The sequence below is a fragment of the Odocoileus virginianus genome, unplaced genomic scaffold (assembly GCF_023699985.2).
Source record: "Odocoileus virginianus isolate 20LAN1187 ecotype Illinois unplaced genomic scaffold, Ovbor_1.2 Unplaced_Contig_28, whole genome shotgun sequence".
NCBI classification, from domain to species: domain Eukaryota; kingdom Metazoa; phylum Chordata; class Mammalia; order Artiodactyla; family Cervidae; genus Odocoileus; species Odocoileus virginianus.
Genome location: NW_027224345.1, coordinates 44559 through 71447, shown reverse-complemented (window position 1 = coordinate 71447; position 26889 = coordinate 44559). Strand labels below are relative to the sequence as shown.

The 26889-nt window shown below is 43.9% G+C and overlaps 1 long non-coding RNA gene and 1 pseudogene across 1 annotated transcript; both read right to left on the bottom strand.

The window, feature by feature from the left end:
- Positions 1-21466: 21466 nt before the first annotated feature.
- On the bottom strand, positions 21467-22264 carry LOC139034137 (uncharacterized). Its single transcript, XR_011486579.1, has 2 exons — positions 21740-22264; positions 21467-21635 (listed from the first exon to the last, which is right to left on the bottom strand). It is a non-coding gene; the product is annotated as an uncharacterized lncRNA (long non-coding RNA).
- A 46-nt stretch (positions 22265-22310) lies between these two features.
- Positions 22311-25523, bottom strand: LOC110123541 (uncharacterized protein CXorf49 homolog; annotated as a pseudogene).
- Positions 25524-26889: the final 1366 nt, after the last annotated feature.

Below are 26889 nucleotides of genomic sequence, written 5' to 3'. Positions count from 1 at the left end.
CAACATCCATTTATGATAAAAAAAAAAAACTCTCCAGAAAGCAGGAATAGAAGGAAACATACCTCAACATAATAAAAGCTATATGTGACAAACCCACAGCAAACATTATCCTCAATTGTGAAAAATTGAAAGCATTTCCCTTAAAGTCAGGAACAAGACAAGGGTGCCCACTCTCACCACTACTATTCAACATAGTTTTGGAAGTGTTGGCCACAACAATCAGAGCAGAAAAATGAAATAAAAGGAATCTAGATAGGAAAAGAAGAAGTAAAACTCTCACTGTTTGCAGACGACATGATCCTCTACATAGAAAACCCTAAAGACTCTACCAGAAAATTACTAAAGCTAATCAACGAATATAGTAAAGTTGCAGGATATAAAATTAACACACAGAAATCCCTTGCATTCCTATACACTAACAATGAGAAAACAGAAAGAGAAATTAAGGAAACAATACCATTCACCATTGCAACAAAAAGAATAAAATACTTAGGAGTATATCTACCTAAAGAAACGAAAGACCTATATATAGAAAACTATAAAACACTGATGAAAGAAATCAAAGAGGACACAGATAGAGAAATATACCGTGTTCATGAATTGGAAGAATCAATATTGTGAAAATGACTATACTACCCAAAACAATCTATAGATTGAATGCAATCCCTATCAAGCTACCAACGGTATTTTTCACAGAACTAGAACAAATAATTTCACAATTTGTATGGAAATACAAAAACCTCGAATAGCCAAAGCAATCTTGAGAAAGAAGAATGGAACTGGAGGAATCAACCTGCCCGACTTCAGTCTCTACTACAAAGCCACAGTCATCAAGACAGTGTGGTACTGGCACAAAGACAGAAATATAGATCAATGGAACAAAATAGAAAGCCCAGAGATAAATCCACATACCTATGGACACCTTATCTTTGACAAAGGAGGCAAGGATATACAATGGAAAAAAGACAACCTCTTTAACAAATGGTTCTGGGAAAACTGGTCAACCACTTGTAAAAGAATGAAACTAGAACACTTTCTAACACCATATACAAAATAAACTCAGAATGGGTTAAAGATATAAATGTAAGACCAGAAACTATAAAACTCCTAGAGGAGAACATAGGCAAAACACTCTCTGACATAAATCACAGCAGGATCATTTATGACCCACCCCCCAGAATATTGGAAATAAAAACAAAAATAAACAAATGGGACCTAATGAAACTTAAAAGCTTTTGCATAACAAAGGAAACTATAAGCAAGGGGAAAAGAAAGTCTTCAGAATGGGAGAAAATAATAGCAAATGAAGAAACAGACAAAGGATTAATCTCAAAAATATACAAGCAACTCCTCCAGCTCAATTCCAGAAAAATAAATGACCCAATCAAAAAATGGGCCAAAGATTTAAACAGACATTTCTCCAGAGAGAAGACACACAGATGGCTAACAAACACATGAAAAGATGCTCAACATCACTCATTATCAGAGAAATGCAAATCAAAACCACAATGAGGTACCATTACATGCCAGTCAGGATGGTTGCTATCCAAAAGTCTACAAACAGTAAATGCTGGAGGGGGTGTGGAGAAAAGGGAACCCTCTTACACTGTTGGTGGGAATGCAAACTAGTACAGCCACTATGGAGAATAGTGTAGAGATTCCTTAAAAAAACTGGAAATAGAACTGCCATATGACCCAGCAATCCCACTCCTGGGCATACACACCGAGGAAACCAGATCTGAAAGAGACACGTGCACCCCAATGTTCATTGCAGCACTGTTTATAATTGCCAGGACATGGAAGCAACCTAGATGCCCATCAGCAGACGAATGGATAAGGAAGCTGTGGTACATATACCCAATGGAATATTACTCAGCCGTTAAAAAGAATTCATTTGAATCAGTTCTAATGAGATGGATGAAACTGGAGCCCATTATACAGAGTGAAGTAAGCCAGAAAGATAAAGACCAATACAGTATACTAATGCATACATATGGAATTTAGAAAGATGGTAATGATAACCCTATATGCAAAACAGAAAAGAGACACAGATGTACAGAACAGACTTTTGGACTCTGTGGGAGAAGGTGAGGGTGGGATGTTCTGAGAGAATAGCATTGAAACAAGTATACTATCAAGGGTGAAACAGATCACCAGCCCAGGTTGGATGCATGAGACAAATGCTCAGGGCTGGTGCACTGGGAAGACCCAGAGGGATGGGATGGGGAGGGAGGTGGGAGGGGGATTCAGGATGGGGAACACATGTAAATCCATGGCTGATTCATGTCAATGTATGGCAAAAATGACTACAATATTGCAAAGTAATTAGCCTCCAACTAATAAAAATAAATGAAAAAAAAAAAAAAAAAAACAACTAACACCCAAAAAAGATGTTCTTTTCATCATAGGAGACTGGAATGCAAAAGTGGGAAGTCAAGAGTTACCTGGAGTAACAGGCAAATTTGGTCTTGGAATACAAAAATTAAGCAGGGCAGACAGAGTTTTGCAAAGAGAATGTGCTGGTCGTAGCAAACATCCTCTTTCAACAACACAAGAGATGACTCTACACATGGACATCACCAGATGATCAACAGTGAAATCAGATTGATTATAGTCTTTTAGCCAAAGATGAAGAAGCTCTATACAGTCAGCAAAAACAAGACCAGGAGGTGACTGTGGTTCAGATCATGAACTCCTTATTGATATTGAATGGTTTGCCTTGGAAACAAACAGAGATCATTCTGTCATTTTTGAGATTGCACCCAAGTACTGCATTTTGGACTCTTTTGTTGACTATGAGGGCTACTCCATTTCTTCTAAGGGATTCTTGCCCACAGTAGTAGATATAATGGTCATCTGAATTAAATTCACCCATTCTGGTCCATTTTAGTTCACTGATTCCTAAAATGTTAGTGTTCACTCTTGCCATCTCCTGTTTGACCACTTTCAATTTACCTTGATTCATGGACCTAATATTCCAGGTTCCTATGCAATATTGTTCTTTATCACATCAGACTTACTCCCATCATCAGTCACATCCAGAACTGGGTATTGTTTTCACTTTGGCTCTGTCTCTTCATTCTTCTCCACTCTTCTCCAGTAGCATATTGGGCACCTACTGACCTAGGGAGTTCATCTTTCAGTGCTGTTTCTTTTTGCCTTTTCATACTGTTCACGGGGTTCTCAAGGCAAGAATACTGAAGTGGTTTGCCATTCCTTTCTCCAGTGGACCATGTTTTGTCAGAACTCTCCACCATGACCCATCTTGGGTGGCCCTACATGGCATGGCTCATAGTTTCTTTGAGTTAGACAAGGCTGTGGTCCATGTGATCAGTTTGATTAGTTTTCTGTGATTGTGGTTTTCATTCTGTCTGCCCTCTGATGGATAAGGATAAGAGGCTTATGGAAGCTTCCTGATGGGAGAGACTGACTGTGGGGAAAACTGGGTCTTATTCTGATGGGTGGGGCCATGCTCAGTAAATCTTTAATCCAATTTTCTGTTGATGGGTGGGGCTGTGTTCCCTCCCTGTTGTTTGACCTGAGACCAAACTATGGTGGAGGTAATGAAGATAATGGCGACCTCCTTCAAAAGGTCCCATGCATGCACTGCTGCACTCAGTGCCCCCAACCCTGCAGCAGGCCACCACCAACCCACACCTCCACCGGAGACTCCTGGACACTCACAGGCAAGTCTGGGTCAGTCTCTTGTGGGGTCACTGCTCCTTTCTCCTGGGTCCTAGTGCACACAAGGTTTTGTTTGTGCCCTCCAAGAGTCTGTTTCCCCAGTCCTGTGTAAGTTCTGTAATCAAATCCCACTGGCCTCCAAAGTCAAATTCCCTGGGGATTCTCAGTCCCTTTGCCAGATCCCCAGGTTGGGAAATCTGTCACCTGATGTGAAGAACTGACTCATTGGAAAATATCCTGATGCTGGGAAAGATTGAAGGCAGGAGGAGAAGGGGACTACAGAAGATGAGATGATTGGATGGCATCACTGATTCGATGGACATGAGTTTGAGCATGTGTCAGGAGTTGGTGATGGACCGGGAAGCCTGGCGTGCTGCAGTTCATGGGGTGTCAAAGAATTATACCCAACTGAGTGTCTGAACTTAGTTCTCCAGCAAAAGGAATAGAGTGGATGGATGGATTAAAAACAATACTCAACTGTACTGTTGCCTACAAGAGACTCACTTCAGTTTTAAAGTCATACCTATGCTCAAAGTGAAGGGACGGTGAAAGGTATTCCATGAAAGTGGGAAACAAAAGAGAGCAGGAGTAACCATACCGATATCAGACAAAATAGACTTTAAGCCAAAAATGGTAATTTGAGACCAAGAAAGTCATTGTATAATGATAAAGGGGGTCAGTTCATTGAGATGATACAAGAATTGTGAATATTAATATATATATATACCCACCCACCAGTGAAGCACCTGAATATTTTGAGCAATCCCTAACAGATCTGAAAGGCTAAACAGGCAACAACACGACAATGGTCGGGGACTTCATTACTCCACTTTCACAATGGATAGATTATCCACACAAAATCAACAAAAGGAAAAAGAAAATGGACTTGAACCATACTGTAGACCAAGTGAAAACTTAACAGACCTATATATAACATTCCATCTCTCAGCAGCAGAACACATTCTTCTCAAGTGCAAATGGAACATCTTCTAGGATGGATCATACGATATCTCATGAAACATCTCCAAGCAAATTTAAGATTGAAACCACACCAAGTATCTTTAGCGACTACAATGGTATGAAATTAGAAATCAGTAATAGGAACAAAGCTGGAAAATTCACAAATATCTGGATATTAAATAGCACACTCCTGAACAACTAATAGGTCAAAGAAGAAGTAAAGTGGTATGTTTTAAAACACCACAAAACTAATGAAAACAGAACCACAATGTACTACAAAAGCAGGTGGGTTTTTTTTTTTGCATTTGTATATTTTTTTATTTATTTTTTTCATTTATTTATATTAGTTGGAGGCTAATTACTTTACAATATTGTAGTGGTTTTTGCCATACATTGATATGAATCAGCCATGGATTTACATGTGTTCCCCATCCTGAACCCCCCTCCCACCTCCCTCCCCATCCCATCCCTCTGGGTCATCCTAGTGCACCAGCCCTGAGCACTTGTCTCATGCATCAAACCTGGACTGGCGATCTGTTTCACAATTGATAATATACATGTTTCAATGCTATTCTCTCAGATCATCCCCCCCTTCACCTCCTCCCACCGAGTCCAAATGTCTATTCTATACATCTGTGTCTCCTTGTTTGTCTTGCATATAGGGTTATCGTTACCATCTTTTTAAATTCCATATATATGCATTAGTACACTGTATTGGTGTTTTTCTTTTTGGCTTACTTTACTCTGTAAAATGGGCTCCAGTTTCATCCACCTCATTAGAACTGATTCAAATGTATTCTTTTTAATGGCTGAGTAATATTCCATTGTGTATATGTACCACAGCATTCTTATCCATTCGTCTGCTGTTGGGCATCTAGGTTGCTTCCATGTCCTGGCTATTATAAACAGTGCTGCAATGAACATTGGGGTACATGTGTCTCTTTCAGTTCTGGTTTCCTCAGTGTGTATGCCCAGCAGTGGGATTGCTGGGTCGTATGGCAGTTCTATTTCCAGTTTTTTAAGGAATCTCCACACTGTTCTCCATAGTGGCTGTACTAGTTTGCATTCCCACCAACAGTGTAAGAGGGTTCCCCTTTTCTCCACACTCTCTCCAGCATTTACTGTTTGTAGACTTTTGGATAGCAGCCATTCTGACTGGCGTGAAATGGTACCTCATTGTGGTTTTGATTTGCATTTCTCTGATAATGAGTGATGTTGAGCATCTTTTCATGTGTTTGTTAGTCATCTGTATGTCTTCTTTGGAGAAATGTCTGTTTAGTTCTTTGGCTCATTTTTTGATTGGGTCGTTTATTTTTCTGGAATTGAGCTGCAGGAGTTGCTTGTATATTTTTGAGATTAATTCTTTGTCAGTTGCTTCATTTGCTATTATTTTCTCCCATTCTGAAGGCTGTCTTTTCACCTTGTTTATAGTTTCCCTTGTTGCACAAAAGCTTTTAAGTTTAATTAGGTCCCATTTGTTTGTTTTTGAAAAGCAGTTCTAAGAAAGAAGTTTATAGTGATAAATGAATACAGTACGAAACAAGAAAGAGGGCTTCCCTGGTGGCTCAGTGGAAAAGAATCTGATTGCCAATGCAGGATACACAGGTTCACTCCCTGATCTGGGAGGATTCCACAAGCCGCAGAGCAACTAAGCCTGTGCACTAAAACTATAAGCCTGTGCTCTAGAGCCCGGGAGCTGCAACTACTGAGTCTGCGCACCTAGAGCCTGTGCTCCACAACAAGAGAAGCCACTGCAACTGAGAAGCCCGCACACCACAACTAGAGAGTAGCCCCCACTTACCACAACTAGAGAAAAGCCTGCACACCAACAGAGACCAAGCTTGGCCAAAATAAATAAATGGGAATGAAATGTTTTTTAAGAAACAAGAAAGCTACCAAATAAACAACCTTGTAGAATAAGAGAAAAAAGAAGAAAAATAGCTAGGTGCAAAGTTAGAGATAGAAGGAAATAACAAAGATCAGAGAAGAAAAAAAAAAAAATGAAACAGAGACCAGAGAATGAATAGAAAAGATCAATGAAAATGATAAGCTTTTTGAAATGATAAGCAAAGTTGACAAACATTTTACTAGATTAACTCAAAAAAATGTTCAGACAAATAAAATCAGAAATAAGTGACATTATAATGACTCCACAGAAATACAAAGGATTGTGAGAGACAAATATGAACAACCATACACAATTAAATTGGAAATCTATGAATTGATAAATTCCTAGAAATATGCAATTTACCAAGACTGAATCATGTAGAAATAGAAAATATGAGCAGACCAGTTGTGAGTAAGGAGATTAAATCAGTGAAGGCAAAAAACTCTCAGCAAAGCTCAAGACCAGATGGTTCCAGTTGTGAATTCTACCGATCATTTATGGAAGAATTAATACCAGTCTCTCTCAAACTCTTCCAGAAAATTAAAAAGGATGGAATACTTCTGAACTCATTTCACAAGGCCAGTGTTATCTGATACCAAGGTCAGAGGAAGATACTACAAGGAAACTATAGACTAATGTCACTGATGTCACTGAAATTCTTAACAAAATAGCAGGCCAAACTCAACAGCACAAGAAAAGAAGTATATACCATGACCAAGTGAGAATTATCCCTGAGAGGCAAGGGTGGTTCAACATGTTTAAATCAATAAATGTGATACACCACATTAATAAATTGAAGAATGAAAACCATATGATCATTTTGATATATGCAGAAAAAGTATTTGACAAAATACATCACTTCAGGATAAAAATGCTGAACAAGTTGGGTATAGAAGGAACATAGTTCAACATAATAAAGGCCATATATGACAAGCCCACCATCAGCATCATACTAAACAGTGAAAGGTCATGTCACACATGACCAAAAAATGTCTTGGAAATTGTTCTAGTTTAAAGGACACTAAAGAGATCATCAAAAAAGCAAGAGAGTTCCAGAAAAACATCTATTTCTGCTTTATTGACTATGCCAAAGCCTTTGTGTGAATCACAATAAAATGTAGAAAATTCTGAAAGAGATGGGCTTACCAGACCACCTGACCTGCCTCTTGAGAAACCTATATGCAGGTCAGGAAGCAACAGTTAGAACTGGACATGGAACAACAGACTGGTTCCAAATAGGAAAAGGAGTACGTCAAGGCTGTATATTGTCACCCTGCTTATTTAACTTATATGCAGAGTACATCATGAGAAACGCTGGGCTGGAGGAAGCACAAGCTGGAATCAAGACTGCTGGGAGAAATATCAATAACCTCAGATATGCAGATGACACCACCCTTATGGCAGAAAGTGAAGAGGAACTAAAGAGCCTCTTGATGAAAGTGAAAGAGGAGAGTGAAAAAGTTGGCTTAAAGCTCAACATTCAGAAAACTAAGATCATGGCATCCAGTCCCATCACTTCATGGCAAATAGATGGGGAAACAGTGGCTGACTTTATTTTTCTGGGCTCCAAAATCACTGCAGATGGTGATTGCAGCCATGAAATTAAAAGACACTTACTCCTTGGAAGGAAAGTTATGACCAATCTAGACAGCATATTAAAAAGCAGAGACATTACTTTGCCAACAAAGGTCTGTCTAGTCAAGGCTATGGTTTTTCCAGTGGTCATGTATGGATGTGAGAGTTGGACTATAAAGAAAGCTGAGTGTCAAAGAATTGATGCTTTTGAACTGTGGTGTTGGAGAAGACTCTTGAGAGTCCCTTGGACTGCAAGGAGATCCAACCAGTCCATCCTAAAGGAGATCAGTCCTGGGTGTTGATTGGAAGGACTGATGTTGAAGCTGAAACTCCAGTACTTTGGCCACCTGATGTGAAGAGCTGACTCATTTGAAAAGACCCTGATGCTGAGAAAGATTAAGGGCAGGAGGAAAAGGGGACAAGAGACAATGAGATGGCTGAATGACATCCTCGACTCAATGGACATGGGATTGGGTGGACTCCGGTAGTTGGTGATGGACAGGGAGGCCTGGCGTGCTGTGGTTCATGGGGTCGCAAAGAGTCGGACATGAGTGGTGACTGAACTGAACTGAACTGAAATAAACACGAAAACTGAATGCAATGCATGTTCTTTGATTGGAAGCAGAATTTAAAATATAGGTACAAAGAACCAGTATTGGGGACACGTGGATTTTGAATGAGTGACTTCAGTAGATAATTGTATTGCCTCAAAGTTAAATTTGCTAAGTTTGAAAATTGCTTAGGATATTGTAGCAATCAATATGTAAAAGAATGAAATTAGAACACTTCCTAACACCATACACAAAGATAAACTCAAAATGTATTAAAGACCTAAATGTAAGATCAGAAACTATAAAACTCTTAGAGGAAAACATAGGCAGAACACTCGACATAAATCAAAGCAAGATCCTCTATGACCCACCTCCTAGAGTAACAGAAATAAAAACAAAAATAAACAAGTGGGACCTGATTAAACTTAAAAGCTTTTGCACAGCAAAGGAAACTATAAGCAAGGTGAAAAGACAACCCTCAGAATGGGAGAAAATAATAGCAAATGAAACAACTGACAAAGGATTAATTTCCAAAATATACAAGCAGCTCATACAACTCAATACTAGAAAAACAAACAACCAATCAAAAAGTGGGGAAAAGACCTAAACAGACATTTCTCCAAAGAAGATATACAGATGGCTAACAAACACATGAAAAGATGCTCAACATCACTCATTATTAGAGAAACACAAATCAAAACTACAATGAGATACCACCTCACACCTGTCAGAATGGCCATCATCAAAAAGTCTACAAACAATAAATTCTGGAGAGGGTGTGGAGAAAAGGGAACCTCTTGCACTGTTGGTGGGAATGTAAATTGATACAGCCACTATGGAAGACAGTATGGAGATTCCTTAAAAAACTAGGAATAAAACTACCATATGACCCAGCAATCCCACTACTGGGCATATACCCTGAGGAAACCAAAATTGAAAAGACACATGTACCCCAATGTTCATTGCAGCACTATTTACAATAGCTAGGACATGGAAGCAACCTAGATGTCCATTGACAGATGAATGGATAAAGAAGCTGTGGTACATATATACAAATGGAATATTACTCAGCCATAAAAAGGAATGTATTTGAATCAGTTCTAATGAGGTGGATGAACCTAGAGCCTACTATACAGAGTGAAGTAAGTCAGAAAGAGAAAGATAAATATCATATTTATCATATATATCACACTAATGCATATATATGGAATCTAGAAAGATGGTACTGATGAATTTATTTGCAGGGCAGCAGTGGAGAAACAGACATAGAGAACAGACTTATGGACACGGGGGGAGGGGAGGAGAGGGTGAGATGCATGGAGAGAGTAACATGGAAACTTACATTACCATATGTAAAATAGATGGCCAATGGGAATTTGCTGTATGTCTCAGGGAACTCAAACAGGGGCTCTGTATCAACCTAGAGGGGTGGGATGGGGAGGGAGATGGGAGGGAGGTTCAAGAGGGAGGGGACATATGTATACCTATGGCTGATTCATGTTGATGTTTGACAGAAAACAACAAAATTCTGTAAAGCAATTATCCTTCAATTTAAAAATAAATTAATTTAAAAAAATGTTGTAGCAATCAATTTTTTCCCCAAGAGAAACATGTCATGATATTTAGGGACAATGTACTATAATATCTTTAAATAACTCAAATGATTCAACATAATAATTAAAAATACACAGACACAGAGAGGGAAAGGAAATATGTCAAAAGCTACAATGGGTAAGTTCAACTGAAGGATGAATGGATATTGCTTGCAATTTTCTTGTATAAATATCTGTAGGACAGACTTTTAAGTCAGGGAAGGAGAAATATTATATGACATCCCTTATATGTGGAATCTAAAAAGAAATGATGCAAATGAACTTACTTACAAAACAGAAAGAGACTCACAGACTTAGAAAATGAACTTATGGTTGCCAAGGGGAAGGGATAGTTAGGGAGTTTGGGAAGGTCATGTACACACTGCTATATTTAAAATGGATAACCAACAAGGACCTACTGTATAGCACATGGAACTCTGCTCAATGTTATATGGCAGCCTGGATGGGAGGGAGTTTGGGGGAGAATGGATACATGTATATGTATGGCTGAGTCCCTTCACTGTTCACCTGAAACCATCACAACATTGTTAATCGGCTATATCCCAATACAAATTTAAAAGTTCAAAAGAAAAATAAATTTAAAAAATAAGGAGAAAACAGGATATTATAGACCGTTTTAATATGATCAATTTGAAAATTTAGTAAAAAGTCACCCATTACTACAAAAACACAACTTGCCAAAAATGACTCAGGAAGGAATAGCCAACCAGAATTGTTTCATAATAACTGTAAAGAAATATACTAGTAGTCAAAATGCTTTTCAAAAAATGTATTCTAGGCTTCACCACAGAATTTTGTTAAGCATTCTAGGCATATTTTCAGTTTGACACAAAATCTTAGAAAAAATAGAAAAGGCAGGGCACTCCTCAACTCATTTCTGAGGATGGAATAACCTTGATAACTAAATCTGTCGACAGTTTGAGAAAGAAAAACCACAGGTCAACCACAGGATCATGGCCTAGAAGCAAGAATCAGAAACATAATACTAGCAAACTGAATTTTCCAGGATATAAAAAGAAAATACAAAACATACCATGACTAGATTCATCCCAGGAATACAAACTTGATTTAATTAATTTCAGAGAGTAAGGAGATATAGCTTTACCTGTTAACAGATTAAAAGAGAAAATTATGATTTTCATATTCAAAAATAAACATTAAGTAACAATGGTGGTGGTGGTGGTTTAGTTGTTAAGTCATGTCCAACTCTTGTGACCCTATGGACTGTAGTTTGCCAGGCTCCTCTGTCCATGGGATTTCCCAGGCAAGAATACTAGAGTGGGTTGCCATTTCCTTCTCCATGGGATCTTCTGGATCCAGGGATTGAACCGGGTCACCTGCATTGCAGGCATATACTTTACCAACTTCCATTTGTAACAATAACATAAGTAACAATATCCATCTGTAATGTACTTTTAAAAATTGAAGTATAGTTAATTTATGTTACATTAGTTTCAGGTGTACAGCAAAGTGATTCATATGTGTATATGTCTATATATATTTTTCTAATTTTTTCCCATTATAGGTTACTATTAACACAATATATTAAATATAGTTCCCTGTGCTATACAGTAGGTCCTTGTTGTTTATTTTACATATAGTAGTGTATATCTGTTCATTCCAAACTCCTAATCCCTTCTCCCTTTTCCCTTTGGCAACCATCAGTTTCTTTTTGATATCTGCTTCTGTTTGTAAATCAGTTAATTTGTATCATTTTAAAAATAGATTCCACACATGAGTGATATCATATTATATTTGTCCTTCTTTTCCTGACTTACTTTTCCTAGTATGATAATCTCTAGGTCCATCCATGTTGATGCAAATGGCATTATTTCATTCTATTTTATGGCTAATATTCCATTGTATATACATATATATACCACATCATCTTTATCCATTCTATTCCATGTGTGTATGTATGTATATATACACATACATATATAAGTGTGTATATATATCTATATGCATTTTATATCACATCTTCTTTATTCATTCCTCTGTTGATGGACATTTAGGTTACTTCCATGTCTTGGCTATTGTAAATAGTGCTGCTATGAACATAGGGGTGCATGTATCTTTTCAAATTAGAGTTTTCTCTGGATATATGCCCAGGAGTGGAATTGTTAGGTCATATGGTAACTCCATTTTTAGCTTAAGAAAACTCCATACTGTATTCCATAGTGGTCGCACCAATTTACCTTCCCACCAACACAAGTGTTCCCTTTTCTACAGACCTTTCCAGCATTTATTATCTGTAGACTTTTTGATGATGGCCATTCTGACAGGTGTGAGGGATATCTCATTGTAGTCTTGATTTGCATTTCTCTAATAATTAGCATGTTGAGCATCTTTTCATGTGCCTGTTGGCCATTTGTATGTCTTCTTTGGAGAAATGTCTATTTAAGCCTTCTGTCCACTTTTTTTTTCCATTTATTTTTATTGTTTGGAGGCTAATTACTTTACAATATTGTAGTGGTTTTTGCCATACATTGACATGAATCAGCCATGGATTTACATGTATTCCCCATCCCGATCCCCCCTCCCACCTCCCTCCCCACCCCATCCCTCTGGGTCTTCCCAGTGCACCAGCCCCGAGCACTTGTCTCATGCATCCAACCTGGGCTGGTGATCTGTTTCACCCTAGATAATATACATGTTTCGATGCTGTTCTCTCGAAACATCCCACCCTCGCCTTCTCCCACAGAGTCCAAAAGTCTGTTCTGTACATCTGAGTCTCTTTTTCTGTTTTACATATAGGGTTATCATTACCATCTTTCTAAATTCCATATATATGCATTAGTATACTGTATTGGTCTTTATCTTTCTGGCTTACTTCACTCTGTATAATGGGCTCCAGTTTCATCCATCTCATTAGAACTGATTCAAATGAATTCATTTTAATGGCTGAGTAATATTCCATGGTGTATATGTACCACAGCTTCCTTATCCATTCGTCTGCTGATGGACATCTAGGTTGCTTCCATGTCCTGGCTATTATAAACAGTGCTGCAATGAACATTGGGGTGCACGTGTCTCTTTCAGATCTGGTTTCCTTGGTGTGTATGCCCAGAAGTGGGATTGCTGGGTCATATGTTCTGCCCACTTTTTGATTGGGTTGCTTGTTGTTGTTTTTTGATATTGAGCTGTATGAGCTGTTTGCATGTTTTGGAAATTAACCCCGTGTCAATCCATTATTTACAAATATTTTCTCCCAGTCCATAGGTTGTCTTTTTGTTTTGTTTATGGTTTCCTTTGCTGTGCAAAAACTTTTTTTTAATTAATTTATTTTTTATTGAAGGATAATTGCTTTACAGAATTTTGCTGTTTTCTGTCAAACCTCAACATGAATCAGCCATAGGTATACATATATCCCCTCCCTTTTGAAACTCCCTCCCATCTCCCTCCCCATCCCACCCCTCTAGGTTGATACAGAGCCCCTGTTTGAGTTTCCTGAGCCATACAGAAAATTTCCATTGGTAATGTAGGTTTCCACGTTACTCTTTCCATACATCTCACCCTCTCCTCCCCTCTCCCCATGTCCATAAGTCTATTCTCTATGTCTGTTTCTCCATTGTTGCCCTGTAAATAAATTCTTCAGTACCATTTTTCTAGATTCTGTATATATGTGTTAGAATATGATATTTATCTTTCTCTTTCTGACTTACTTCACTCTGTATAATAGGTTCTAGGTTCATCCACCTCATTAGAACTGACTCAAAGGCATTCCTTTTATGGCTGAGTAATATTCCATTGTGTATATATACCACAACTTCTTTATCCATTCATCTGTCGATGGACATCTAGGTTGCTTCCATGTTCTAGGCTATTGTAAATAGTGCTGCAATGAACAATGGGATACATGTGTCTCTTTCAATTTTGGTTTCCTCAGGGTATATGCCTAGGAGTGGGATTGCTGGGTCATATGGTGGCTTTTTCCTAGTTTTTAAAGGAGTCTCCATACCATCTTCCATAGTGGCTGTATCAATTTACATTCCCACCAACAGTGCAAGAGGGTTCCCTTTTCTCCACATCCTTTCCAGCATTTATTGTTTGTAGATTTTTGATGATGGCCATTCTGACCAGTGTGAGGTGATATCTCATTGTAGTTTTGATTTGCATTTCTCTAATAATGAGTGATGTTGAGCATCTTTTCATGTGTTTGTTAGCCATCTGTATGTCTTCTTTGGAGAAATGTCTGTTTAGGTCTTTTCCCCACTTTTTGATTGGGTTGTTTGTTTTTCTGGTATTGAGTTGTATGAGCTGCTTGTATATTTTGGAAATTAATCCTTTGTCAGTTGTTTCATTTGCTATTTTTTTTCCCATTCTGAGGGTTGTCTTTTTACCTTGCTTATAGTTTCCTTTGCTCTGCAAAAGCTTTTAAGCTTAACCAGGTCCTGCTTGTTTACTTTAGTTTTTATTTCTGTTAATCTAGGAGGTGGGCCATAGAGGATCTTGCTTTGATTTATGTCATTGAGTGTATTAGGTCTTTAATACATTTTGAGTTTATTTTTGTATATGGTGTTAGAGAATGTTCTAATTTTATTCTTTTACATATAGCTGTCCAGTTTTCCCAGCACCACTTACTAAGAGACTGTCTTTTCTCCATTGTATATTCTTGCCTCCTTTGTCATAGAGTAATTGACCATAAGTGCATGGGTTTATTTCTGGGCTTTCTACCCTGTAGCATTGATCTTTGTGTCTGTTTTTGTGCTGGTACCATGTTGTTTTGATTACTGTATCTTTGTAGCACAGTCTAAGGTCAGGGAGCATAATTCCTACAACTACATTCTTCTTTCTCAAGAATGTTTCCACAATTCAGGGCTGTTTGTGTTTCCATGCCATTTTGAAAATTATTTGTTCCAGTTGTGTGAAAAATGCCATTGGTAATCTGATAGGGATTGCATTGAATCTGTAGATTGCCTGGGTACCATGGACATTTTACAATACTGATTCTTCCAATCCAAGGACATGGTTTAACTTTCCATCTGCTTGTGTCACGTTCAACTTCTTTCAACAGAGTCTTACAGTTTTTGGAGTACAGGTCTTTTGCCTCCTGTGCTAAGTTGCTTCAGTCATGTCTGACTCTTTGTGACCCTGTGGACTGTAGCCTGCCAGGCTCCTCTGTCCATGGGATTCTCCAGGCAAGAATACTGGTCTTTTATTCTATTTGATGCAATGCTAAATGAAATTGTTCCCCTAATTTCTCTTTCTGGTATTTCATTCTTAGTGTATAGAAATGGTTTCTGTTGTTGCTATTCAGTCATTAAGTGGACTGCAACCCCATGGACTGCAGCATGCAGGCTCCTCTGTCTTTCACAATCTCCCAGAGTTTGCTCTTATTTATGTCCATTGAGTCAGTGATGCTACCTAATCATCTCATCCTCTGCCACTCCCTTCTCCTTTTGCCCTCAATCTTTCTCAGCATCAGGGTCTTTTCCAATGAGTCAGCTCTTTGCATCAGGTGGCCAAAGTATTGGAACTTCAGCATCAGTCCTTCCAATGAATATTCAGGGTTGATTTCCTTTAGGATTGACTGGTTTGATCTCCTTGCCATCCAAGGGACTCTCAAGAGTTCTCCAGCACCACAGTTCGAAAGCATCAATTCTTCGGCACTCAGCCTTCTTTATGGTCCAACTCTCACATCTGTACATGACTACTGGAAAAACCATAGCTTTGACTATACGGACCTTTGTCAGCAAAGTGATGTCATCACCAACTCCTGGAGCTTGCTCAAACTCATGTCCATCAAGTTGGTGATGCCATCCAATCATCTCATCCTCTGTCATCCCCTTCTCCTCCTGCCTTCAATCTTTCCCAGCATCAGGGTCTTTTCCAATGAGTCAGTTATTTGCATCAGGTGGCCAAAGTATTGGAGTTTCAGCTTCAGCATCAGTCCTTCCAATGAACATTCAGGACCAATTTCCTTTAGGATGGACTGGTTGGATCTCCTTGCAGTCCAAGGGACTCTCAAGAGTCTTCTCCAACACCACAGCTCAAAAGCATCAATTCTTCAGGCTCAGCTTTCTTTATAGTCCAACTCTCACATCCATACATGACTACTGGAAAAACTGTAGCTTTGACTAGATGGACCTTTGTTGGCAAAGTAATGTCTCTGCTTTTTAATATGCTGTCTAGGTTGGTCATAGCTTTTCTTCCAAGGAGCAAGCATCTTTTAATTTCATGGCTGCAGTCACCATCTGCAGTGATTTTGGAGCCCAAGAAAATAAAGTCTGTCACTGTTTCCATTGTTTCCCCATATTTGCCATGAAGTGATGGGACTGGATGCCATGATCTTCATTTTTTGAATGTTTTAAGCCAACTTTTCCCATCTCATCTATCACCTTCATCAAGAGGCTCTAGTAGTTTTCTGCCATTGGAGTGGTATCATCCGCCTATCTGAGGTTATTGCTATTTCTCCTGGCAATCTTGATTTTGGCCTGTGATTCATCCAGCCCAGCATTTCGCATGATGTACTCTGATTATTTAATCAGGGTGACAGTGTACAGCCTTGACATACTCCTTTCCCAATTTTGAACCAGTCCATTGTTCCATGTTTGGTTCTAACTGTTGTTTCTTGACCCACATACAGGTTTCTCAGGAGACAGGTAAAGTGGCATCTCTTTAAGAATTTTCCACAGTTCATTATGATCATAGTCAACGGGTTTAGCATAGTCAATGAAGTAGAAGTAGATGTTTTTCTGGAACTCCCTTGCTTTCTCCATGATCCAACAAATGTTGGCAATTTGATCTCTGGTTCCTCTGCCTTTTCTAAACCCAGCTTGTACATCTGGAAGTTCTTGGTTCATGTACTGCTGAAGCCTAGCTTGAAGGATCTTGAGCATCACCTTACTAGCACCAGGGTCTTCCTTGGTGGCTCAGATGATAGAGAATCTGACTGCAATGCAGGAAACATGAGTTCTGGTCCCTGGGTCAGGAAGATCCGCTGGAGAAGGGGAATGGCTACTCACTCTAGTGCTTTGCCTGGAGAAATCCATAAACAGAGAAGCCTGGCAGACTACAGTCTATGGGGTCCCAAAGAGTCAGACACCACTGAACAACTAAAACTTTCACTTTCACTTATTAGCATGTGAAATGAGCACAATTGTATGGTAGTTTGAACATTCTTTGGCATTGCCCTTCTTTGGGATTGGACCCCATGAACAGGATAGAAATGTAACAGATTTCTATATAATGCTTTTGTACTCTGCAACTTTACTGAATTGATTTATGAATTCTGGTAGATTTCAGGTGGCATCCTTAGGATTTCCAATGTATAGTAACATGTCATCTGCAAACAGTGACAGTTTTAATTTTCCTTTTCCATTTTGGATTCCCTTTGTTTCTTTTTCTTCTCTGATTGCCATCTCATAATGTACTTTCTACAACTTATTAAATAACATGGGTTTATTGAAATTAATTTACACACAAAATCTAAGTGCCTGCAAACATTCTATTATGTAACCACCACTACAATCTACATAAAAAATATTTTTTTCAGCTACAAAATTGTTTCATGCTTTTTGGTAGTTTAACCTCTAATCTCAACCCTGGTAACCCCCAATCTGTTTTCTGGCTCTGTAGTTTGGCCTTCTCAAGAATGTGAAGTAAATGGAATCAGGTAGTATGTTGATTTATCCATTGCGGTTCCTCAGAGAAAAGAACATATAGGTGATTTCTGGATGTGCAATGTAGGTTTATGTCACCTGAGTATAGTTACATGGGATGATTGGCTCATAATTATTTGTCATACTGAGGGCTGACACTCTCCACAATGTGTATATGTATGATGCTGCTGCTGCTGCTAAGTCACTTCAGTCGTGTCTGACTCTGTGTGACCCCATAGACGGCAGCCCACCAGGCTCCCCCACCCCTGGGATTCTCCAGGCAAGAGTATTGGAGTGGGTTGCCAATTCTTTCTCCAATGCATGAAAGTGAAAAGTGAAAGTGAAGCTGCTCAGTCATGTCCAACTCTTTGCGACCCCATGGACTGCAGCCTGCCAGGCTCTTCCGTCCATGGGATTTTGTGGATATGTATAGTCTGTTTAATTCATACTTAATTCAATGTAGTTAGTCTTTTATGTTTGGAAGGGTTATTTTATGAACTAGGAATAGTAAATCATTTTTAAAAAGTGAATCATCATTGTAAAAGTCAGGCTGGCAGATACCTCAAGAGGACTAGGGAGGAAGAAGTGATTGGCTTGGAACAAAAGAGGGGTTCAAAAGTACAGGTCTGTTCTTCATCTGCATCTGAGCAGTACTTACCAGACCTTCAATATTGCACAAGCACAAGGGCACCAAGAGCACCACAGTCATTCAAACACTGGGACAGCCCAGGGACTCTTACCCAGGGACAGTCAAGGGGGAAAGCCTGGCAGCCCCAAAGTGTCTGGCCAGACCTGGCCAATGCAGGAGAAAGTTGCTCAACCTTAAGTCGGCTAAGTAGCAGCCTTTATTGCTGCAAGCATAACCCACTGTTATCATGCAAAGGAACATATAAGCCAACTGCAGGGATTAGGACTTGTTCATCTTTGGGCATGATTACTGTGCCCACCACATGCAGCTCCTTCTTCAGGGCTCACGTACTCTACCTTCTTTGTTTCTGCCAGTCACCCTCAAGAGTCCAGAGAGAGTGGTAGACCTGGTGTTGGGGCTGGTAAACCTGGGGGTGGGTGTGATGGGGAGGGAGCATCTTCCCAGGCAATTGGACAGGCAGCAGAATCAGGCAGGATGGGGCCTAGGGATCTCCAAAGCAGCTGTCGCTGTCTCCCAGGCTGGAGAAGGGGCATGAGGGGGAAAGGCAACAGGGGTGCACTGAATGAGGCCGAGCTTCTGCATTCCTCCTACCCCCTGGGGCCCAGATGGATTTCTTTAACCTATGCCTCAGGCCCTGCCACAGATTTCCCACTGGAAGTGGAAGGCTTGGGGCTGAGCCAAGGCCTGTGATGTCTATGTTTCCAGCAACATTATAGTGAGGTAGTTGGTCTGAACTGTGTGCTCAGAGGAGGGAAGGGAGCCTGGTAAAAAGTGAACGAGGGGTTGTGTTCACGCCCTCCCACCTCCACTTCCATGAGCTTCTCCACTTCCTCACCCTGGTGACCACAGTCCCGGGCCCCTCTCTGCCCAAGGGTGGTGCTGATGCTGGTGCTGGACTTCTCCCCGGGCACAACTTACCTACATGTCTCGGTGGGCAGAGACCTCAGCCAGAAGGTCTCTGCCAAATTTACTCACTCAGACAACAGTCAGATGGGCTACACCACCAGGCAATAATCACTGGATCAGCTGTAAACTAAGTGATCAAGCCCACCTGCTCCAGGGAGGGGTCTGAGTGGAAGGAGTAAGTCCCACACATGTTCTTTTCTGACCCTGAGGTCTGTGACTGTCCCAACCCTCGGACTCTGTCCACCTGACCTCATGCCATGAGCCCCAGAAGGAAGTCAACATGAGAACATGGGGGAAGGGTGGACCCAAGTGCACCCCATTGCTCAGGTGCAGTCACCCCTAACTCCCCACAAGTAACCCAGGTTGCCGGGGGGGGGGGTCTCCTGTTTCTAAGATGGGCAGCTATGTCCCAGGTACCCTTTCAATTTTCACTCATCCACGCCCTCAGCAGTTGGCAGACATCACAGTATTGCAAGGTAGGATCCAGTGCCTCCTCCAGCGACTCCAACATTTTGAGATGTCCTGTCCTGAGGTTTGGTGAACTGCATCCTCCCCTTCTATGTTTTGGGAACGTGACAACACCCCTTGAATAAAGGAGATCTGACCCTTGCTTTGGCTCACTCAATGTCTTACAGAATCTGGACCAGTCTCTACTTCCATTACTGCCTGAATCACATCTTTCTGCCTCAAGGGGCATTATCCCTGATGACTTTTATTCACACAGAGAGATGCCTAGGCACAAGCTTTGAATGTGCTACCCACCATCATACCCTCTCTTGTGAAATAAAAGCATGGTCTTTCAGGAAGGGAGTCAGGCAGAACCTACCCTCACTTCACTCAAATACAAATGTGTCCCTCTGAGTCACAGGCTGACACAGCCCTGGGGTCTTGGCTAAGAGAAGGAAGTCCTCCCCAAACTTCAGGGTGGGGGGGAAATTGAACATGGATTTCAGACTCTGTCTTGGGTGCCCTAAAAGTAGTCTGGGAGACTGAGCTGGGACACTCCGGGAAATAGCCTTTGCAGGAAAATCTATGTCATGGGGCTGATGGAACAGTATTTGATGGAGACCCTGTAAGAACACAGACTTACCAACCATACTTGTCATAGAGCCTGACAGGCCCCTTTCCACTCAAGGGCAGAGAGACATCCAGGCTGCAGGAGTGTAGGCTGGTCAGCTGGCTAGGGCAGGGAGGATATGAAAGCTCCAAGGACTGGACCATCCATCTCTAGCTGTCAGGGTGCACTCTGACCCAGATTGGCACCAGATGCCTCTCCTGACTTCCAGCTCAGCAACTAACCTGAGCTTTTCTCCTGTGTTCCCTGTACCTTCCCTCCTGCTCCCCAGTTCACTGGGTCCAAGATTCATCCTCATGCCCTTTACTGAACCCGAGGAAGGGGAAGCAAAAGTTTTGGTGCCTGAGTCTCAGGGGTGAGTGCTAAACAGGAGAGGGGGAGAGTATGCAGGTTCCTGCTTGCAAGCTGCCACCGGGGGTTGGGGTAGGGTTCCACTGAGAGGGTAGGGCCCAGAAAGGGGGAAGATGAGCAAACCCGTGCCTGTTACCACCTGCTTAAGTAAACATGCAGGCAAGGTCATCGATGGCAAGCCAGGGGAGGCATCGAGGGTGCTCTGACAGGAAAGCAGAGGGGTCAGGGTAAGCAGGGCAATGAGTGCAGTGAGGGAAGGGTGAGAGACGAGGTCTGTAAGGGGGTCATGATTTCCTTCTGACAGTGATGCAGAATGGCAGCAATGAATGGAAACTGCTAAACCCCAGAGGAGGGTGTTTAGAGAACTAGAAGAGGGCCTTCAGGGAAAAGGGAGGACGTGCCAATGTGGCCAGACAGAGCCCACACAGAACACACACTGGGGGCTCCGCTTGTCTGATGGCCCGGGTGGTAGCAGAGGCTGACCCAGAGTCCCCAACACAGATTCCAGAGGCACTGTTCTGGAAAATGTTCTGATGTGGAACAGCTCCCCAGCAGGCCTCCTCCCAATCCCTTAACCCCTAGCCCCCAGAGACAGGGAAGAACACAGAACATGAGAAGTCCTTTAATCAAACACTGCTGTGAAACTGGGGCAGAGAGGGGGCAAAACAAGGGCAGAGGATGCCCTGGTGGAGGCAGAACGAGAGGCAACAAGCTTGGCCACAGCTCGCCAGCCCCAGAGGTAGCAGCTGCTCCTCTTGCAGGAAGATACTGGGCTCAACCTGTAAAACAGCAGAGTCAGGGAAGAGCCTCAAGCCAGGGCCAGCCCACAGCCCTGCTCAACAGCCAACGTTGTGGGAAGAGGTATGCAGTGTGTAACACTCACTTCAAACGATCTGGAACTTGTCAGCCAGGTACCGCTTGGAGGCTGCAACAGGGAGAGGCATAAACAGGTGCTCCAGACAGACGGACATAGAAGCCTGAACCCCTGTCCCCGTGGGGAACCACCTAGCCCTGCAACCTGAAACCCACATACCCCCAGCCCCGATGCAAAGAGCTCTGGGCCTGATCACTCCCCACTACCGGAATTAAATGTGGAGCCATTTCCTAAAAGGAAACAAAATGTGCCAGCAGCTCTCAAGCTCGGGGCCATGCCCAAACCTTTCAAAAATTGTCTCGCAAACAATCCAACAAGACCCTTAGAGGCCAAACCAGATCAACAAGGCATCTCTACAAGTCCTATCAGAAGGAGCTCTCTAGGACTCATCTGGCTGGCAGAGTGTGCACGCAGTCCGCACAGTACTTTGCTACTTGTCCGCATGCCCAGCTGAACGTGCACCACACGCTCCAGGGACAGGCTTGATAGGTTCTCCTCCCCACAGGAATGCTGATCCCTACGAGGCCCCCTGCACCTGCAGCCCACCCCACCCCAAGGCCCCCCACACCCTGATTCTGCACTAAGAACCCACTTCTCTCTGTCCCTGGTTCCTCATATCAAGTTGCTCCTTAACATCGTCTATTTCTCTCTGTAGCACCAGACACTAGGCCAGCAGACACAGGAAGAAGAGAAATGGTTAGTATACACCCGCCTCCCCTCTCCTCCTCCTCTCCTCTCCCCCGGGCCCTCCATCCCAAAGCCAGGTGTCCAGACTGGCAAGCAAAAGACTTTCCTCAGTGGAAAGGAGGTGGGCTCCCTCCCTGGGGTGCAGGATGGGATGGGGGTGGGGGGCTCACACATGTCAGTTGCACTTGGACCCAGATCCCACCATGGGGTTTGGGTGTGTATTTCCAGGAGCCAGAAGAAGCATTACCCGAGGACAGCCCTGCCTTCCGCGTGGCTGCTGCTGCCTTTTCGGTCTTGGGGGATGGTCAGTTGGTTCCTGGTCACCTGACAGGGAAAGGACACACAATCCAGCTTCCCAGGTACCCAGTGAGGTGGAAAGGCCCAGGCCGGGTCTAACGTGAGGTGAGGCAGTACCACCCTCTGCCTAGCATTAGGCCTCCCCTGCTCTGCCCGGCAGGCAGCCTGAAACCTTCTCTCTGGGCCTGCCCCTCTTATTCCTCAGGGGCAGCCATTTCACCACGATGGTCGCCAAAGACTGTGGTTCTGGGTTCGAGCCTCCCAGAGCGGCAGCCACAGCCAGCACCTGGGAGACCAATGTGGGCGAACAGCACTTCATAGAAAAGGATATTAGCGTGCAGGTCTATGCCCAGAGTAGCTGTTGGGGCACTGCCAACGATCACCGCTGCCAAACAAATCCCACACAGAAGGTGATGGGGTCAGGACTAGCCCTGTTTACACACCCTGTTTCTCATGGGAGAAGCTGCCTCAGAGCAAGGTTGAGCCCCTAGAAGAGAGACAGAGTCAGAAACAGAGGTTTCTGTCCTCCCCCTGTCCTCCCTAACCCCAACATTTCAAACCCAGGACACTCATCTGAGGGGCCAGGCCCTCTGGGCGTGACTTCTACCTTGTTCATGGCCATGGGCTCTGAGTTTCCTGAATCCTGTGCACCTCTGATGTTGAGGTTGGCGCTGCTGGGTTCTCCATGATGCACCATGGACAAGATGGCCATGGCCTGTCAGTGGTCAGCTAAAAACAAAGATTTCTCACTGATCTGGAATAAGGATGTGTGTGTGTGTGTGTGGGTGTGTGTACCAGTGCATTTATATGTCTATGTCTGTGTGTGTGAGAGCTCATGTGATTCAAGACGGAGCTGAGGCAGGGAATTGGAAAGAGAATTGAAAGGCTGATCTCTTCAGCACATTCTCTGTCAGTCAGCCCCAGGCCAGCAGGCCGAGCTGAGCTGGGGACAGCAGTGTGGCACTGAGAAAGCCTGGGGCCCCTTCAAGGAAGGTTTGGGGAAGAGCTAGGAAGTAGGATTCAGGAAAGTGATGCGTCTAAACACCGAAGCCCTGTGAAGCTTTTAAGGGGTCCCCTCAAATCAATTCAGCTACCAGCTCTCCCTTCCACTCCAGCCCCAGCCTCGTGGAGGAGGCTGGAAACAGGCCAAGGGTGGAGAACTGAGTCCAGCACACCCAAAGTGCTACCTTAACGTTTGTCCCTAGTGAAAGGACCCAATCTGGCATCCTAATGACCCAGCGACCGAGGGCCACCCAATGACGACCCCTGAGGGATGGAGAGAGGGAGCACGGGGTGAAGACCTGTGTCCTGGGGAGGGTGGGAGGGGGAAGAGTGGGGAGAGAGGAGGGGCCTGGCCTACTCACTTGGCCCTTTGGGAATGGATCTCTATTTGGGTCCTTCTCTTCTCCCGACACCGCCATTGCTGCCACCGACCCCCGGGCGCGCCTAGCCACGGGTTTCTTCCCAGCGCCAGTGTGCTTGGACTCTTCGGCTCCCCAAGGGACCAAGGCATACTTCTCGGACCTCCCGAGCAGCGGGATGCCGGAGATTGGGGGGAAGGTGGCCGGTTCCAGGGGAGTGGCCGAGATTCCCTGCCCCCAGGAAGGGAAGGTTCTCCCCACGGCAGGTTTGGAGACGCCCCCAAGGGATTTCTTCTCCTGGACCCCCTTCCTCCTAGGAGTGGGCCGCGGCCCGCTGCCTGTAGCGGCAGCTGCAGGAGCTGATGCTAATGCTACTCTCGGGTAGCTGGGCAGGCTGCCCCCCGTTCCCCCAGAGCACACTCTGCATTTTCTTAGGGGGAGAGGCATCCTCCTGCTCTGCATCGCCCTGCCTGCCCTGCCTTTCCACAACCGAAATTAATCCTGGCGGAGCCGAGGACAGGCAAGTGCCTGGCACATTAAGGAGATTCTCCCTGCCTTGGACATTCGAGCATCTGGGTGTGTTGCCGGGGTCCTCGGGTCTGTTGAGCTTGGCCTGGCCTCCGTCTTTGGGATAAATGCTCATCCTCATCAGCTCTATCTCACTGAACTCATCAGAGGACTCGGGATCGGACAGCAGCCCCGCTGGGCTTTCTGAGGGAGGCCACTGGCGATCCACAGCCACGTTCAACCTACTCTTAGTGCCTCTCTTAGGGCTCCCGCAGGCCCGGCCTGCCTTGGGCCCGCCGACCTGGAGAGGGATGGCCTCAGCCTGTGCAGTTTCCCCACACCTCTGGGCAGCCGTGCCTCAACTGCAGGAACGCGCCTCGAGGTCCCGCAAGGCAGACACTTCGCCGACCGCATAGCTCTTCTGGGACAGGTATCTGCGGGTGCCCAGCACGTTCAGGTCAGCCAGCTGCTGCAGGATGGCCGCCACTGACTCGTCAGCCAGCTGCAGGGCGTCCCCCTGGTCGTCGGCCACGGAAGCCAGGCCGGCCTTCGCGGCCCCACAGCACCTGGCCCTCCCGCTTCCAGCACCTCCCGCTCTGACTCGAAGCCCTCAGGGTCTCGGAAGCCATCCCCGCCCTCACCCTCGCCGCTTCGCAGTGCTCGCAGATCGGGGCCAGGGCCGGGTCCCCGCGGGCCTGTGGAGCCGGCCTCAAGGCCGCTGGTCTGCTCCCCGCACTCAGCGCTGAAACCGGCTCCCGAAAGAGACACCTCCTCATCTGGGGAGCTCATGTCGCGATCTGGGTGGCCGCCGGACCTGGGGCGATGACGATTTATCAACCGGGTCGCGGTGGCAAGTGGTGGTGGTCAGGGCAGGTGAGGCAGGCGTCCTCTGGAGCTCACGGTCAACACCAGCAGCACCACACGCAGGAGATGGCCGCAAATGACGCGAGGTTTTCAGCGTGCCAGAGCTGCCGCCTCCTCATTGGTCCGGTTCCTGCCAACCAGCACGCGCCTTGTTTGGCCGTCCCCTCGAGGTGTAACCAATGGGGTCGAGGGCCTCCTCTGGCTTGCTGCCAAGCCCAAGGGCCATCCCGGCAGTTGGCGAGTTGGCGGGTGAAGGTGATGCTGCGAGTATACCTCTGTCAAGCCTCTCGTCCCACCTCCTCCTGTCCCACCTCCGCTTTCCTGGTTAGAGTCACAGCCCTGAGCCCTGACTGTGTACAAATGGGTGGAGCAGGAGGCAGGAGGGTACTGAGGGCGCTGGTCTCCTGGGAGGTGAGGATGAAACGTCACAATGGAGCCGCTGGGTGCCTAGCACGTGCTGAAAGCACTTGCCAGCCTCCCTTCCACCACAAGTCTTATGACCCAATGGGAGAGTGGCCAGAGGAATCCCGCACTCAGTGGTGAGTGGTCGGCGTACTTCTCCCTAAGTGGCCAGAGGACAAAGGGATTGTAGTTTTGTTCTGTAACATCTCTGCCTCAACTGCTCCATCAAACGTTCTTGGCAGGCAGATTTGAGGGACAGACTGGGGTTGACCTTGCTCCCTCAGCTCTTTCTCCGATCTGAGGCAATTGAAAGAAGAGAGAATCTTAGTGTCTGGTTACACTCGCAAAGGTGCTCATGACTGCTGATTCTTGAGGTGTAAACTAAAACAACTAATCAGGCTTCACACACTAGGAAGACCTTCCAAGAGGTTAACCATTCTGAGAATGGGAGAAGTTAGGAGCAAACCCCTGTGGTGGTGCTGCAAGAAATCTATCTGGGAGGTAATTTGACAGAATCTGTTAAAAGCAACTTATACAGCAGGGACCCTGTGCCTGGCACTCAGTGCTTCCTTGTGACACTCCTAGGACTATAGTACCAGTGATTACCAGCCTCTTACAGGGGAGGAAACAGGTACTGAGAGGTTCAGTCACTGAACCAAGGTCATTTGGCTTGTGCGGATCAGTGGTAGCATTAAAACCAAGCAATCTGACTCCAGAGCCCTTGCTTTGATCCAAATATCTTAAAACTAAAAAACAAACAAAAAACAAACTCCTTTTATTCTCTTGCAGCAAGTCTGCTATCTGGCACATCCTCTATAAGTGAGGGTGTATTTCTAAGATGTCTATTTTAGTCCATTGGTCTATTTGTTAATATGGCAGTCCCACACAGTTTTGATTACTGTAGCTTTGTAATATATTGAAATCAGGAAGTGTGAGTTCTCTACTTTTTTCTTTTTCCAAATTGCTTTGCCTATTAAAGATCTCTTTAGATTCTATTTAAATTTTAGGATGAAGTTTTCTTTTTCTGTAAAACATGCCATT